Raw genomic sequence first — 16,795 nt, 5'->3', positions numbered from 1 at the left:
ACTGCCAATCCTCAGTTCTCAGCCACTTTCTCTGTTTGCCAGAGACCTGTAGAGGCTTTGGGATCTCTTCGATAGCACGTGAAGACCACTTCAGGCTACCAGTCCAGATATGTCTTACAGTCAGATGGCGAGAGTGGGAGAAAGTGCAACAGTGGCATGAATGCCTGCAGCATTTCCTGATCCTGGTGGTAGATAAGTATTTCCTCTGCGGCATCTTTTTTCTTCCTTCTCTGTATCCCTGGGCTAAGGCAGCACCCTCATCTTACGTTATCTTTTCCTAGCAACTGAAGGGCTCTCAGCTTCCCCCTCCTGTCTGTCAGGGCTGCTCTTACATCATCCTCTCCTCCTTCCTCACTCCAGCCCTACAACCTCAAGGTTGATGGTGGAAATGCTATAGCGCACAAGCCCAAACCACTTGGTATTACTGTGTGTATGTATACACACACACATATATAAAATCCCTGACACATGATTCTGCAGATTTCCATATACTTTCAGCTAACAGGCAACCAAGCCTCAAAGGACCAACAGATACTGACACAGTGGTCTAGCTGTATCAATGTTCACACAAGCTTCCAGATTCTTCTTGCAAAGAGCAGGCAATGACCAGTTCACAGAGGACTTTCCAATATACTGATCAGGTATATGTATATTATTTTTGCACATGAAAATGATTGCATAGGATAACCTAACCCTAAGATTTTAGAGTTGGATAAGGGAATGGCAATTCACTCCAGTTTTCTTGCCTGGAGAATCCCATGGACAGAGAAGCCTGGAGGGCTACAGTCCATGGGATTGCAGAGTCAGACACGACTGAGTGACTAATGCAACACAAGATTTTAGAGTAATAAATACAGGTGAAACGTTCTTTGACAAAGTCTAAATTCCAAAAGCTGGATTTGACCAATACTGCAATTTCCTGTACCCTTAAAAAAAAAAAAAAAACTCACTAGTGTTTTTCTTTTTATCAGAAAAATGCATTTTGCTTTCATAGCTGCTTAACAAAGTAAGGACTAGGAGGATAGTTATGAAGTGTTATTGGACAATTAACAGAATGTTGTATTAATGGAATGGTGCAAAGATACACTTTAATACACCTTAGATCTTACTTCCTCTGTTGTTTAATTGCTGCACGTCATGATACTGTAGTCATGTGTTTGAAACCAGAGTCTTCATCCTGTATTTGAATCCTACGCAAGTATGTATTTCTTCCTTTGCTAATGCTTTCATTTTCATTTTAAAACGCTTTAGAGTATTTAATAGCCACAGCCAATATTCTTGCCACTCCTGAATCACATCGTTCTCTCAGAGCACTGGTCTTAATGCAACGTCTTAATACCTCCTCCTCCCTGTCTTGAGTCTACACATGAAGACTCTGCCTGCCACTCATGAAGAACAGGTCCAGGTAGGACCAGCCACTGAGGTTGTCCACATCCAGAAAGATAAGTACTGCATCCATGAGATCACTAACCACCATCCAGGTCTTCCCATTGGCTGATCTTTGGACAGTATCCTTAACCACTTAGGACTGGGTCTTTATTATTCTACCAGTTTCCTTCTCTCTAAATGCACGATAAGTAAGTAAAGTCGCTCAGTCATGTCCGACTCTTTGCGACCCCATGGACTGTAGCCTACCAGGCTCCTCCCTCCATGGGATTCTCCAGGCAAGAGTACTGGAGTGGGTTGCCATTGCCTTCTCCAGGGGATCTTCCCCACCCAGGGACTGAACCCGGGTCTCCTGCATTCCAGGCAGACACTTTAACCTCTGAACCACCAGGGAAGCACAATATAAACAGCTAATACTTGTTGAGAATGTATTATATGCCAAAATTTTATATTCATTATCTCCTTTAATCCTCATAACGTAGATACTGTGTACTGTGTGTGTGTATGTGTGTGTGTGTCTGTGTGTTAGTCTGACTCTTTGGGATCCCATGGACTGTAGCCCGCCAGGCTCCTCTGCCCATGGAATTCTCTAGGCAAGAATACTGGAGTGGGTTATCATTCCGTTCTCCAAGTATGTATTACTACTACCCCTATCTTATATCTGTGGAAAGTGAAGCTCAGAAAACTTAAGTAACCCATCTGAAATCACACAGCCAGCAAATTATATTTGAACCCATCTAACTGTAATGCTCTCAGCTATTAAATTTAAGGCATACAAAAGTCAAATAGTTGGTCTATGCTGCTGCTGCTGCTAAGTCGCTTCAGTCGTGTCCAACTCTGTGCAGCCCACCAGGCTCCCCCGTCCCTGGGATTCTCCAGGCAAGAACACTGGAGTGGGTTGCCATTTCCTTCTCCAATGCATGAAAGTGAAAAGTTAAAGTGAAGTCGCTCAGTTGTGTCCGACTCATAACCACAAAGCTAAGACGAGTCTAATCTGGGATTCAAATCCAGAGCTCATCTATCTCCAATCCTTACTTCCTCAACCTACAAGACGGGGAGCAGGCATTTTAAAGTAGGTTTATTAGAGTTGCATAAATGCAGAAGATCATAGCAGGAATTATTAGCCTTTAAGTAGAAATTATTTCAAAGGTATGTGAGAGCAGGGTTCTTCCCAATGACTGGCTGGTGGGACTTACCAACCAGAAAAGGCAATCTTTGGTGAGCACATGGTAGATTCGACCAATGAAAGCTGCACATTGCGAGGAGTGGGTGGTGGATCTGACCAATCAGTAACTTCAAAAAAGGCCCTAGTCAGTGAAACTGAGAAATCGAGGAGTCACAGCTAGACCTGCATCTCTGAGCTGGGAACGTTCTCCTTGGAAAGGTAATCTGACTTCCAAAATGGCTAAAGGCCGCTCTGAGCTCTGACTGGCGCCAGGGTTCCAGGAAACAGGTCGGAGGCCATTCCCTCGCCAGCAGTAACTGCCAGCGCGCCTTTGCTCATAGATTAGCCATGAGGTCAACCGTTTCAGTGACTCATCTCGTGAAAATGAGGCGGCAGTGTCAGGCCTTACTGTTTCTCTGTAAGCATTTAAATTGATTTTTACAGCTGGTTAAATTCTCCCCTTTGTTTTTATACAGAGGCTTAGGATGTGGCTGGATATCAGCTCCAAAGATGTTACCAGGTAAAACAGTCCCCCACTCCATGCAAGATGGGAGCCTCTGGGATCAGTGAAACTGGCTCACCGAAACGGTGGCCAGGTAGTGATCTACCTGAGACAGCTCCACTGGTGAGAGCTTGGGGAGAGCCACCACCAAGGACTGAGGGACCTCCCTAACTAGAGACAGAGACAGCCACATCCTGAAACACCCTGCTCAGTGATGACCCCACCCATTGCCCCAGATAGAGATCACGTGCCTCCCATTTGGACAGAAATTTCAAGAGCTCCTGGAGTTTTATATATGGAGAATCTCCATGGAAGGAGATCCTGGCTCCTGTGTCCCTCTAAGTTTATTTTCTGTTCAAAGTTCTTTCTTCTTTTGCCACCATATCCCCTACCTCACCCCTGTACACAAACGAGGTGCTGCTCCCAATTCACACAGCTTTCCAGGCACCACATCAGGTTAGTTGGGGTCACTCTGAAAGCAGAACAAGCAAGGCAAGGATTTGATGGAGGTGGTCTACTCAGGTGACCCCAGGAAGAAGTGTGGAGTAGGAAGAGTGAACCAGGGAAATAGGGAAAGCCAAAATGAGGGTGTGTTTCCTTCAGGTCTATAGGCATAGCAGGCTCGAGTCCCTTGGAACCTCTGAGAAGGCGGCAGGTGCCTCGCAGAAGGGTCCACCCCATGAATGATAGCTGGAGTCTTTGTCTTCCCCTCACCCCCCTCACTGATTGGGAAGTTGTTCCTGGGGAAATTAACTCCCTTACACTTCCAGGTAGCATTTGCAGGCTGTGAGAAAGCTTGTGTGGTGTAGGAGATAACCCTGAATCAGAATCAGAAAGTCTCTGGCTCTGCTTGAGGGAAGATATTGAGAATGAGTCTGAGCTCACATAGTTTCACATAGGTCTGTCCTCTTCGGCCGTGACTGAAATCAGAGGCAGGCCAGGTGCTGGCGGAGCAGACAACACTGGCTGCACACCCTGACTGCAGCCCTCCTGAACAATGTTACAAGCGCTGAGGGAAAGCAACAGGGAAATAAAGTCAAAAGGAACAAGAAATGTGAACCCAAACTGAAGTATGGAGTACTTCACACTTCTACGCAAAAGGCATTGGAGAAAAACATATGACTTTTGAACTCTAAATATTTGGGTTCAAATCTACTTAGTAAATTAGTGACATTAGGTATGCTACCTGACTGCTGTAAGCCTCAGTTTCCCCAAATATATGATAGGTATAAAAATACTTACCTTATAAAAATAGTGATGTGCAAAGCCCTTGGGACATAGCCCTTTCTCAAGAGTATGGCAGCTCTTGCCAAAGGGCCAGCATGTTTTCCACACCCTCAGCCACCTCGAAGCCCCAGATCATCTCTGAGGGAAGGAGGCTATTTCACCTTTTCTAGACAGGAGCTGCCTGACATCCTGGGGCTTTCAAGGCCGAGACCACATAGCTCTATGGTCTCTGCTGTCCTCCCCCTCAGAACCTCAACAAAACCACTTGTCTTAGATATTTGGTTCAAATCACTTAAGAGGAACAAGGGAAGCAGGTGTGAGTGAGATATGTAAAATCTGGGTATTTAAAAAATGAAATTATGTGGGAAAGATCAGTCTTTAGGAAACTAGTCTTTTTTCTCAACTCCAGTTCAGTTCAGTTCAGTTCAGTCGCTCAGTCGTGTCCGACTCTTTGCGACCCCATGAATCACAGCACGCCAACCTAGATAGCATATTCAAAAGCAGAAACATTACTTTGCTGACTAAGGTCCATCTTGTCAAGGCTATGGTTTTTCCTGTGGTCGTGTACGGATGTGAGAGTTGGACTGTGAAGAAGGCTGAGCACTGAAGAATTGATGCTTTTGAACTGTGGTGTTGGAGAAGACTCTTGAGAGTTCTTTGGACTGCAAGGAGATCCAACCAGTCCATTCTGAAGGAGATCAGCCCTGGGATTTCTTTGGAGGGACTGATGGTGAAGCTGAAACTCCAATACTTTGGCCACCTCATGTGAAGAGTTGACTCATTGAAAAAGACTCTGATGCTGGGAGGGATTGGAGGCAGGAGGAGAAGGGGACGACAGAGGATGAGATGGCTGGATGGCGTCACTGACTCGATGGACGTGAGTCTGAGTGAACTCCGGGAGTTGGTGATGGACAGGGAGGCCTGGCGTGCTGCGATTCATGGGGTCGCAAAGAGTCGGACACGACTGAGCGACTGAACTGAACTGAACTGAGTACTAAAGAAGAACTTCAAACTTTCCTCTATAAAATTTTCTGTTTCATGGTCTAGGTGTCCATACTTTGGGATAAAGTAATAACCTTTGGGTGAACATGATAATAAGCAAACTCAGATTCCAGAGATGAGTGTTCCTATGTGTCCATCCATCTGTGTTCCTCAATTGTGCTGAAAAGTGTTAAATCTATAAAATACATTTTTAAAACATATTGCTCTTATTTCAATTATTTCCATATTTTTATTCCTGCTACTCCCTAAATTTCCAAATTCCAGTGACCTGAAATTGGACTTCTTTAATCTGGGTTAAAAGGATCATGTGCTTTGGTTCAAGACTTTCCTCCCCTGATCTCCTCTGCCTGGTGTCTGGGGTTGGATGGGAGCCCCCATATCAGACCCCATCACCCAGACAATGGTCTGCAGAAACACTTCTTCAGGAGGAGCCAGGGAAAGAGATCAGAGCTCTAGGTAAGCTCTTCCATGGACAGGTTGTGTGACCTTGGGCAGGTGACTCGCATTCTGGGCCCCAGTTCCTGTTCTTTAAGGTAAGGCACTTAGACAAGAGGTGCTCTGAGAATAAGTGGATATGATCCTTGGGGGCCTAGGCAGAGGTCCCTGGATAGCTGGGATTTCCTGAGCTCCGCCATGGCGTCCCTGGTTTGGCTAGGGGCTCCCGCAGGGCAGGATCACGTTGCCCCAGATTCCAGGACTGGCTGCAGCACAGACCCAGGATCGGGTGACAGATCCATCCAGCCTGGACTGGCTCAATCTCTCAGCTACAGCCGCAGCCATGGGGGCTGGAAAACCAGAGCTAATGCAAGCCAGCTGGAGGCCAGGACAAGATTGATGAAGGACAGGGAGAGGATTTGGCCAGGGGGTTGGGGGACAAGAGCATAATTAGTCCTGCCTGCTTCCCAGAGGCCCCCAAGCTGGGTAAACCTCATTAATTGGGAACCCCCAGTGGGGAATTCCTGCTCATGACCCAGGGAAGGAAGGGCTTGTTAGGAGTTAATTAGGAGTAGAAGTGCCAATCAGGGAAAGTGTTTAAACTATTAAATGACTAAGCACCTGTTTACTTACAAACAACTGATATGTCAATTATCCAAGCATCAAAGAAGGCCCCCTAGATAGTGATTACCAATCTCGGGTGATCCTCAAGGTCATCTAGGAAACTTGTAAGCATCCATCTCCAAAACAGTGATCCTGATAGGTCAGCCAAGGTTGAGAACCACTGCCCTAAGCTAGCCACTAGCCCAGGATCTCTTGGCCCAATCTCAGTGGCTACTTGTAAGCAAGCAATAAGTAACACCCAACAACTACTATAGCAATTGCTCTTTCTGTAATTAATTTAACATTTACTAGGCACCAAAAATAATGCTTTGCTTTTAGAATGACTTCTTTTAATCCTCATAATAGCCATTTGTGGTAGGTGTTGTTATCACTTGACTACAGAAGATGAAATAATTAAAAGAGAGAGAAAACTCACTAAAAATAATGGTAAGTGGCAGAGATTGTATTTGATCCCAGATATTTTAACTCCAGAGCTCAAATCTTTACTTTTTTAATGATCCCCAAAGCCCTTCCTGTCCTTTGGCTGAATAAGACAAATACTCTATTAGGCTTTTAAAGATAGTCATAGGACTATTCAAGATATTGTCTATTATATTGATGGGAAAACTAAGTCACCAAAAGGGGACATTAACTGATTCAAAGATTCTAGGTTTATGGCTTCCATGCCTGGGCCATTTTCCTTTAGACGAGACTATCACCTGGAATTATGGATTAGAAGGAAGAAAAGAGGCCCCAGTGCAAAATGTCAACACATGTGCCCAGGTATTTAAAATGCTAAAAGCATTGGGTTCTAATCATAGCCACACTACGGATCCCAGGTGTGACCTGGAGCAAGGCACTGAACTTCTGTGGGTCTCAGTTTATCCATCTGTCAAATGGGAATGCTGCTAACTGTTTGTTTTCTGCTTTGTAAGAAACAAGTGAGTGGACTGTAAGCGAGGGAAAAGAGATTTCTCTGTAAGGAACTGTTCCAAATGATGTGGGGGCATTCTTGACGTTAGGGAGCTTCTCACACAATTATGTGGCATCTTAGGGCTTGATAAGATGGCCTTTTAGGCCCCAGAGCCAATCTTCCCCTCCCTGGGTTGCAGGATGCTAAAGAAAGCACTTCCTAATTTTCTTTAGAAAACTGGCAAGATGGTTGACCAGATGGCCCCCCTTGGCCTTCCTGTGTGACACCTAGATTTGACTTTACTGGTCGAGCAGACCTTCTAGCCCTATCCCTCAGGCCAACGGCAGCTTCTTCCAGAGCCAGCCTCACCTAGAGGCCCCATCCAGATGCCCGCTTAGTTCCCTTCCGGCCCTAGTGGAGGCATGAGCCTCCCCCGCCTCCTGCTCACTCCTCGCTCCTCGGCCGCCAGCCCAGCAGCTGTTGCCTCAGATCAGTGTGGACCATCTAATCCCCTCTCTAGAGCCCTGGCCCCCTCCTCAGGCAGTAAATTAAGGAGGATGTAAGAACAGAGGGCACCAGCGTCAGCAGAGCGGCATCCAAAACATCCTCCCCCACCCTGTGCCTGAGTCATAGGGCCTTGAACTGGCCCCTCTCTGCCTGGGGTGAGGGAGGAGGTGGCAAGGAGAACCAGGCCTAAGGGAAGAGGGAAGCAGGAACCCAGAGGATGGAAAGGGTGTGGGGACTATGCAGAAGAACCAGGCTGGACTCCTAGAGGTGTTCTAGCTCAACTGCCTTCCCTGTCACCTGTGTGAGGCTCCAGATCCATACACCAGACTGACAGGGTATGGAGCCTGCACGTTAGCTTCTTTGTCATGCCCTGCCTGCCTAACTCCACCTCTTTCACATGCCACACCCCTGATTGTCATGTCTCCCTCCCTTAAATGGACAGAGAATAGTCAACTGACAAGAATAGGGAACACCTCACTCTAGGACCCACCCCAAATCCCTGTGTTGAGGGGCTGTGGTGGAAGGAACTGTGCTAACCTCCTGCCCCTAAGAGCATGATCTATAGGGCTGACCTTAGAATTCTATCATTCTCTGACTTTAAAATACCATCTAAGACTCTCTACACATATGATGTGTTGAAGTTCACACCAAGAGCTTCCTGGCCTGACACTGATCTACCAAAAACTGAAACTGGAGGAAGAGGGAGAAAGATGGCCAGATAAAACTGGTGTGGCACTGGTCTGACCTAGAAAGAAGAGCTACTCAGCTTTTCAGAGATGCACCCTGGGAGGCTACTGCTACTGCTAAGTCACTTCAGTCGTGTCCGACTCTGTGTGACCCCGTAGACGGCAGCCCACCAGGCTCCCCGGTCCCTGGGATTCTCCAGGCAAGAACACTGGAGTGGGTTGCCATTTCCTTCTCCAATGCATGAAGGTGAAAAGTGAAAGTGAAGTTGCTCAGTTGTGTCCGACCCTCAGCGACCCCATGGACTGCAGCCTTCCAGGCTCCTCCATCCATGAGATTTTCCAGGCAAAAGTACTGGAGTGGGGTCCCATTGCCTTCTCTGCCCTGGGAGGAGGAGCTGGCAAATATTGCAGTGGTTTCAATGTAGAGATCAGAGTTGGGTGATGAACCCCATGAGCTTGAGATTTTAAGTCAGCAAAGTCAATATCATCTTTTAGACTTCATGGAGACATAGTGGGATGAGAACTCAGCCCTCAGAAACCAGATGGAAACATTTCATGTGCACAAAGAAAATATCAAAAGCATCAATGTTTGTGTTTCAGCCCTGCTTTAAATACCACGTATATGCTGATGGCTATCCAATTTCTATCTTCACCTGAGATTTCTCAACCAAACTCTGAATTTATATTAGCCTGCTTGATATCATCACTTGGATATACAATAAAGCTCTCAACCTTAACTCATCCAAAACTGAACTCCTGATCTGCTCTACGAACCTTGCTCTACATATAACCTTTTCCATCTGAGCTTGCAGCAACTCCATCCATCATGTTGCTCAGGTAAAACACTACCTTTGAATCTTCTCTTTGTCTCTCCTCTCCATTCCCACATCCAGTCTGTCATGAGATCCTATCGGCTCTACTTTCAAAAACTGTATCAAAAAGCTGACTGCTTCTCACTCTCCCCACCGCTCCCACTCTGGACCAAGCTGTAGCCATCTCTCACTGCAGAAGAGGTCTTGTGCAAGACCTCTTGTTTCTAACCTCCCCTGCACCTGGCCAACACCCTATCTCCCCACCCGACCTGTTCTAAGCACAACAGCTAAGGGAATCATTTTGAAAATGCATGTTAGTTCTTCATAATTTTTCTGCTCAAAACTCTTCAAGGTTCCACATTTCTTTCAAACTAAAATCCAAAGTTCTGGCAATGCCTGCAAAGCTCTACATGGTCTTGTTTCATCCACACTTGGCCTTCATCTCCTGCTCCTCTTCCTCTTTCTCTGCCCCAGATATATTGACCACCTTGTTATTTCTCAAACTTGGTAGATATGCTTCTGCCTTAGAACCACCTTTGTAATTTTTCTCACTACCTGCAATATTCTCCCACCAGGTATCTGCCTTCCTAACTCCTCCTTCCAAAGACTCCTTCAGGTCTTTGCTCAAATTTCACCTTTTCAACAAGCCAAGGTCTGCCCTGATCATCCTTCAACTGCAATCAGTTTCCCCCTTCCAGCAGCCTGATCTCCCATACTACAATCTACTTTTCTTCTGTTTTTAATATATAACACAAATGCACATAAAGTATATAATTCACTATTTACTATCTTTATGCTTGTTGCTGTCTCTCCCAGCTAAACAGTAGTGACACAAGACGTGTATTTTGTTCACTGTTGTATCCCAGGTGCCTAGAACAAAACCTAGCCCATTCATGAATGAAGCAAGGTGGTGAAGGGGAGAAGAAAGTCACCTAAAGCTCACCGGCCACATTATAGAAATGGAGTTTGGCATATTGAAGCATATCCCAGGGCTGACCCAGAGACCTATTTAAGCAGATGAGGTCTCCATCCATCAGGATGTCCGACTTAATGGCTAAAAGTCAAACATGCTGCAGACTCTGAGGTGCCTTCAGCACAGCTATATTTATGACTGATTCAACAGAAAAGGGCAAAAACTAGAAGCAGCTTACTCACAATATTCCCCTAATTTATTCCATGTATGCTGCCCTGTTATAACAGGATAACTGTCCTAGTTCTTTATTTAGTCCCACCTCTTAACATTAGATGTCTGTCCTCCCACCCAGGGTGGTTCCAGACCTACCTCATGACAATGCCATTTATTGACTCCTTTGCCAATCAACTCAAATGGCTTCTTTTGTTGTCAACTTTTTCCCCATTTCCATTTTTGCTATCTGGGTTTGAGGAATCGCCTTTATTAGATTTCTATTGCTGTAGAACAAGTCACCCCAAACTTAGTGGATTTAAACCATATCTACTCAATATCAACTGTCATTTAGGGAAATGCAAGCTAAAGCCACAAAGAAGCAATACTTCATCCTTGCTAGGATGGTTTTAATTTTAAAAAAAGAGAGAGAGAGAAAATTAACAGTGGTTCATGGGGATGGAGAAATTGGAATCCTCACACACAACTCGTGGGAGTGTAAAAGTGTGCAGTTACTTTGGAAAGCAGTCTGGCAGTTCCTCAAAAAGTTAAACATAGGGTTATTATGTGACTCAGCAATTCTGCTCCTAGGTATACGCTTAAGAGAATTGTAAATGTGAGTCCACATAAAAACCTGTTCATGAATGTTCAGAGTGCTTTCTTCATAACAACCAAAAAGTAGAAACAACCCAAATATCTATCAACTGTTGAATGGATAAATATAATGTGCTGTATCTATACAAGGTATTATTACTCATCCATAAAAAGGAGTGATATACTGATACATACTACAATTTGGATGAATCTTGGAAATATTATGCTAAGCAAAAGGAGCCAGATGCAAAAGGCTGCATATTACATGATCCTATTTATATGAAATGTTCAGAATAGGCAAATGCATATATACAGAAAATGGATTAGTGTTTGCCAGGGGCTGGAGGAAGTGAGGATCAGGGAATGACTACTTAACAGGCTTCATTTGGGGGAGGTGAGTAAAATGTTCTGGAATTATATAGCGATGATGGTTGCACACTTTGTGAATATACTAAAAAGCATCGAATTATACACTTTAAAATATTCATTAATTAGTTCATGGTTCTGTAGATCAGATGTCTGGACAGACTTCGCTGGGCTCTAATCTCAAGGACTTACAAGCCTGAAATGAAGGTGTGGAGGGTGGCATGAGGCGTATTCTAAGAATCTGCTTCCAAACATACTTGCTTGTTGGCAGAGTCCAGTCCTTGTGATTATAGAGCTGGGGTCCCTGTTGCCTGCTGTCTCTCAGCACCTGCACGCCACCTGCATTCTTTCTCACATAGCCCTCTCTACCTCCAAGCTAACAAATCAGAGCTCTGAGTCCTTCTTATGCTTCAGATCTCTCTGACTTCCCTTTCTGCCACCAGGGTGTGAGAGTTCCTTGCTGGCAATGACTTATGTGAGTAGGTTAGGCCCCCTCAGATAATCACCCCTTTTTAAGGTCAACTGTATAACACATAGCATAATACAATCAGGGGAGTGTATTATATCTCATCACATCCTCAGATTCTAGGGATTAAAGTGTGGCATCTTGGGAGCCATTCCTGGAAATTCTGTCACAACAGCACCTGATAAATATTTGAGGTGGACTTGCTGACAGTTTGATCTCCCAGAGGAGCAAGCATTCCTGAGCACCTGTTCCATTTTGATGCTGGGAGTTCCATGAATGACCCTCTTGTCTTCCTGGTCCCTAGCCCAGCCCCAGCACAGGATACGCACTCCATGAATACTCACCAAGTATTTGCTGAACTGTCCCTACTCTACAGCAGGTCTCTGTTCAGCTGAGCAGACAGAACCATAAACACACAGGAAAGCTTCAAGTGCTGGTCACTGTGAGAGGAGGGTATGCGTGCTAAGGGCACATGGGAGGCCATTTCTTTGAAACTAGTCTTGACTTAGATGAAGAGAAGAGATAGGAACCCTGAAAGAAAGTAATCAAGTCACCTTAGAACTTGTGATAACAACAGAGATTATCTGCATGAGATAATGCCAAGCATGTGCCCAGTTTTGGAAAGACAAATTATAGAAAGTGGGAGAGCAGACAAACTCCCAAGAGCAGATATGTTATTCCAAGGTAACATTATTTTTCAGTTTAATTTCAAATGACTCCCAACAAGAAAACTGGGGGTAGTTTGGGGGGAAAGGTTGTATCCAAGGAGAACAATCTAGATAACAGGGCCTCTGCCAAGTGTCTTCTGGTGACTGCACTCGTTCTTTCAACAAGCATCTCCTGAGAGCACAGTGATAGGTGGGCTAATTCAGGGACAACCACACTGAGAAGTGTGATAGGTGATCTCTGCCTCCTGGTTTAATGTGATCCCTCCCCTTTGAACATGAATATCAGTGGAAGTAAAGGAAGTTAATTCCAAGATCAGGTTATAAAAAGATGCATCTTCTGGGAGGGGGGTCAGGATTTGAGCCCAGGTGTCTTTGTCTGCCTATCTTGTCTGGGGCACCAGAATCTGCTAAGTGGTCTTCACAGCATTATCCAGTCCAGGGTTGCTGCCCCTGTGGCCCCCAGGTATCCAGGTCAGGTCACGGCTGTGCTGTTCAGTGTAGTAGCCATGACCCGCCGCAAGCGTTTGAGACCTGGAGTTGAGAAGCACTCTCATTAAGACCAACTGGTAGTTCGGAAGCGATTTGGCCCAGATAAGAAAAAGGGAGGCAATTAATCCTTCTATACCTGTGAGTGTTTGGGAGTCTCCTGTGGAGGTGTGGGTTTACAGTGGCCTGCTGTGGAGTCAGAGGCATGGGCAGCAGCAATATCAAAAGACACATCTTTATTTTGGGTGCATTCTCTGTCCCTTTCCTCCTCCAATCACTCGCTCTGAGAGAAGCCAGCTGCCATGTTGCAACTTGCCCCATGGAGAGTCCCTCGTGGCAAGGAACTGACATCTCCAGCCAACAGCCAGCACAGAACTGAGGCCTGCCAACAGCCACATGAGTGAGCTGGACATGGATCTGCTCCTAGTCTTGCCGCAAGATAACGTTAGCCCCAGCCAGCACCTTAGTTACAGCCTACAAGAAACCCTGGGCTAAGCTGCTGCTGGACTCCTGACCCACAGAAACAGCAGGATAATAAAAGTTTATTGTTTTTAGCTGGTAAATTTGACTGTATTTTGTTGTGCAACAATAGATAACTAATACAGGAAGCTTTATACTAGAAGTGACAGTACTTTACAATAGTTATGATAAAGAATATACATGAAGAATATACCCCAAATCAGAGGCAAGACATGCACCTGAGGATAAAACAAAGACAGGGCTCAAGAGGAGGGAGTCAGGAGGGGAGAGGACTCATGTGGCTTAAGAGCTGGGAAAATGCTCAAGGTGGAAAACAGGATTTCTTGAGTTTTGTTTAGAAGCAGAATAAAGAAGACTTCCTGTCGGGGTGAGAGTGGTGGAAAAGTAGAACTCCCCAGCTTTATCCTGCATCTGTTGCCTCCACGGGGATCATGAGCCTCATTCATTCATTGCTCAAAGGTTGCCAAGAGCAGACTTGGTTTGGTTGGAGCAGACTGAAGAAGGAGATGCTGAAGAAGATTGTTCTAGAACTCAAAGCTCTGCCAAGTGCAGTCTTCTCTTTAGGCCCCAAGAAATCCCAAGAGCATGTGAAGTGAGATTGTTGAAGTGCTATGGGTGGCCCTTAGGAAGATCTGGGAGATGGAAGGGGTCATACGGGATGGAGTAGACATTGTCCTGATTTTCAGAAAGAAGGAGGAGGATCCATAGGTACATGGGCTGGGGGTCCTGACCCGGGGAGAGGGTCTAGCCTAGATTCTGAAGAGAAGATGGTGAGTCCCAGGCCCCAGCCCAGCATCCCCTAAACAACTCAGGTCTAGCCTTGTGCAGTTTGTTAGTTTTTAAACAGCAAAGCCTGAGCAATCATACCTGACCAGGATCCAGGGAAGGCTGTGGAAATGGCATATCCTGATTTCATCTGCCAGTTGACATCTCCTAATGTGGAAAGTGGAATAAAAGTAGTTTTAGGGATATTTATAAACATTTAAACAGTTATGACCAGAAATGACCAATTAAAGGAAAATTATCACTGAGAATATCCCAGAAACCTGTCAGCCCCCACTGGTTAATAGTATTAACAGTTAGCATGTATTATGGATTTCTATTGTATTAATACTAGGAACCATTCTGAGTACTTTCCATGGATTGTTTCATCTGATTCTCAAAACAATCCTATAAGATGGATATTTATTATCTGTTCTATTGAACAGATGGGGAATCTGAGGTCCAGGGAAATTAAGTCACTTGACAAAGTCACCCAGTTAGGATATCACAGAGTCAGGGCTGGCAACCCAGACTGCCTGCCTTCACCTTTATCATGGGGCCCTGTGGCCACAGAGAAGGCAATGCCCATGTTGTCATACCTGGGGAGAAGCATCTTGGCTCAGCTTGCAGGAGAATTAAGCAGGCTCAGACATGGGCATGCATGCCTGCAATCCCTGTGTCTGTCTGTGTTATGTGAATCTGCATAATATTAACCTGATATTTGTGTGCCTGTATGCTCTGAACCAGCAGGTTGTTGGGGAAAATCTGAAAGGAAGGGGGCAGGGCACAGCAGCCCTGATCATACAGTGCCCAGGGTGCAGCGAAGCAGCAGGAAGTTGGTCAGTGGGTCAGGCAGCCGGTCACCCGAGCAGGAGGGCGACAGGTGGGCAGGGCTGTCGGGGGTGACTGGCCGGCTCCCACCTGCCAGGGCTGTCCATCAGCACCAATGCTGACAGTGCCTGAGGCCAGGACCCCCGCCAGGCCAGTCCCAAATGTGCACCCTTCCAGGGGACAACCCAAGGTGGCAGAGACCCCCCTGCCCACAGCCAGTCCCAAGGCTTGGCCAAGCCCTAAGCACCCAGATTCCACCTTGTTCTCTCTTACTCATCCCCCATGCATTCATGCATCCTCAGTCGCTCAGTCGTGTCTGACTCTTTTGTGACCCCATGGACTGTAGCCTGCCAGGCTCCTCTGTCCATCGGATTTCCCAGGCAAGAATACTGGAATGGGTTGTCATTTCCTCTTCAGGGGGATCATTCCCACCCAGGGATTGAACCTGCGACTCCTATGTCTCCTGGCAGCAGATTCTTTACCACTGAGCCACCTGGGAAGCCCACTCATCCCCATGCTGCTGCTGCTGCTGCTGCTAAGTCGTGTCCGACTCTGTGCGACCCCATAGATGGCAGCCCACCAGGCTCCCCTGTCCCTGGGATTCTCCAGGCAAGAACACTGGAGTGGGTTACCATTTCCTTCTCCAATGCATGAAAGTGAAAAGTGAAAGTGAAGTCACTCAGTCGTGTCCGACTCTTAGCGACCCCATGGACTGTAGCCTACCAGGCTCCTCCGCCCATGGGATTTTCCAGGCAAGAGTACTGGAGTGGGGTGCCATTGCCTTTTCCGACTCATCCCCATACCAGAGGCTAAAAGTTGCCTTGGGCGACTCAGACAGTGAAAGCTAAATAATGGGATGAGACGGGGTGGGGACACATAGCCAGTGGGTGCCCTTCCACATTCATCTGCCTTCAACATTCAGGTGACAGGAAGTACATGACCTTGCTATCGTTATGGGATTGGAACAGACAAAAGCTTCTCAGAGGTCATCTCAATCACACTTCTTTATTTTTCAGACAAGGAAAACTGAGATTCAAAGAGGCCACAGAATACCTCTGAAGGTCCTGGGATCCATCCCAAGGTCCAGCAAGAGTCGGAAATCTAGAACTGAAGTTCAGCTTCCCTGGGGGAGATGACTTCTGCCCGGGAACAGGATGAGCAGTCGGAGGCTGGAAATATGTGTGGTGGGGGAAGAGGGGATCCTGGAACTTTACAGATCCAAGTAGGGGAAGGGCACCCCAGCTCTGGCCAGCAGAAGAAGGGGCAGGGCAGGTAAATGAGAGGGGTGAGGCGTGAGGAGGGTGGAGCCCAAGTCAAATCCGGTGGAGGAGTGGGCACGGAGCTGGCATTGAATGGCTCTGGGGCAGAGTAGGGCACCCCCGTCTTGCAGTGGAGAGACTGGAATGGGGTTGGCCAGGTGCAGGGAGCTCTAACCAGCCGAGGACCCAGATGGAGGCTGTAGTGGGAGGAGCTGGGGGCGGGGCAGTGGGGCGCTAAGGGCTAGATAGGGTGGGAGCCCAGGGTCAGTAGCTGCGGAGGAAGCGCGAGGGTTGCCCGGGACTGGGGAGGTGGGAGCCGGGTGGAGGGTGGGGAAGGCCCCGCGGTGGGCTGGGGCTGCGGTGATGGGCGGCGCGTGGCCGGCCGCCCCCAGCTGTGGCGTCGCTCAGGCCCGGCTTAGCGGGCCAGGGCCAGGGATTAGGGGCAGTGGCCGCACCTGGCGGGGCGGCCGCAGGGCTAATGCTGTGTGACCGCGCGGCCCCGCCCGACAACTGGCTCCCTCC

General features: G+C 47.0%; 1 long non-coding RNA gene across 1 annotated transcript; it reads left to right on the top strand.

Annotated features, from left to right (window-relative positions):
* Window positions 1–2,691: 2,691 nt before the first annotated feature.
* On the top strand, window positions 2,692–5,448 carry LOC120876414. The gene is made up of 3 exons (XR_005724167.1): window positions 2,692–2,770; window positions 3,028–3,147; window positions 5,328–5,448. It is a non-coding gene; the product is annotated as an uncharacterized LOC120876414 (long non-coding RNA).
* The last annotated feature ends 11,347 nt before the right edge of the window (window positions 5,449–16,795 follow it).

The sequence above is a fragment of the Oryx dammah genome, unplaced genomic scaffold, assembly GCF_014754425.2.
Source record: "Oryx dammah isolate SB20612 unplaced genomic scaffold, SCBI_Odam_1.1 HiC_scaffold_17, whole genome shotgun sequence".
Classification (NCBI taxonomy): Eukaryota; Metazoa; Chordata; class Mammalia; order Artiodactyla; family Bovidae; genus Oryx; species Oryx dammah.
Note: the sequence above shows the minus strand (reverse complement) of the source record. Positions and strands in the feature narration are given on the sequence as shown.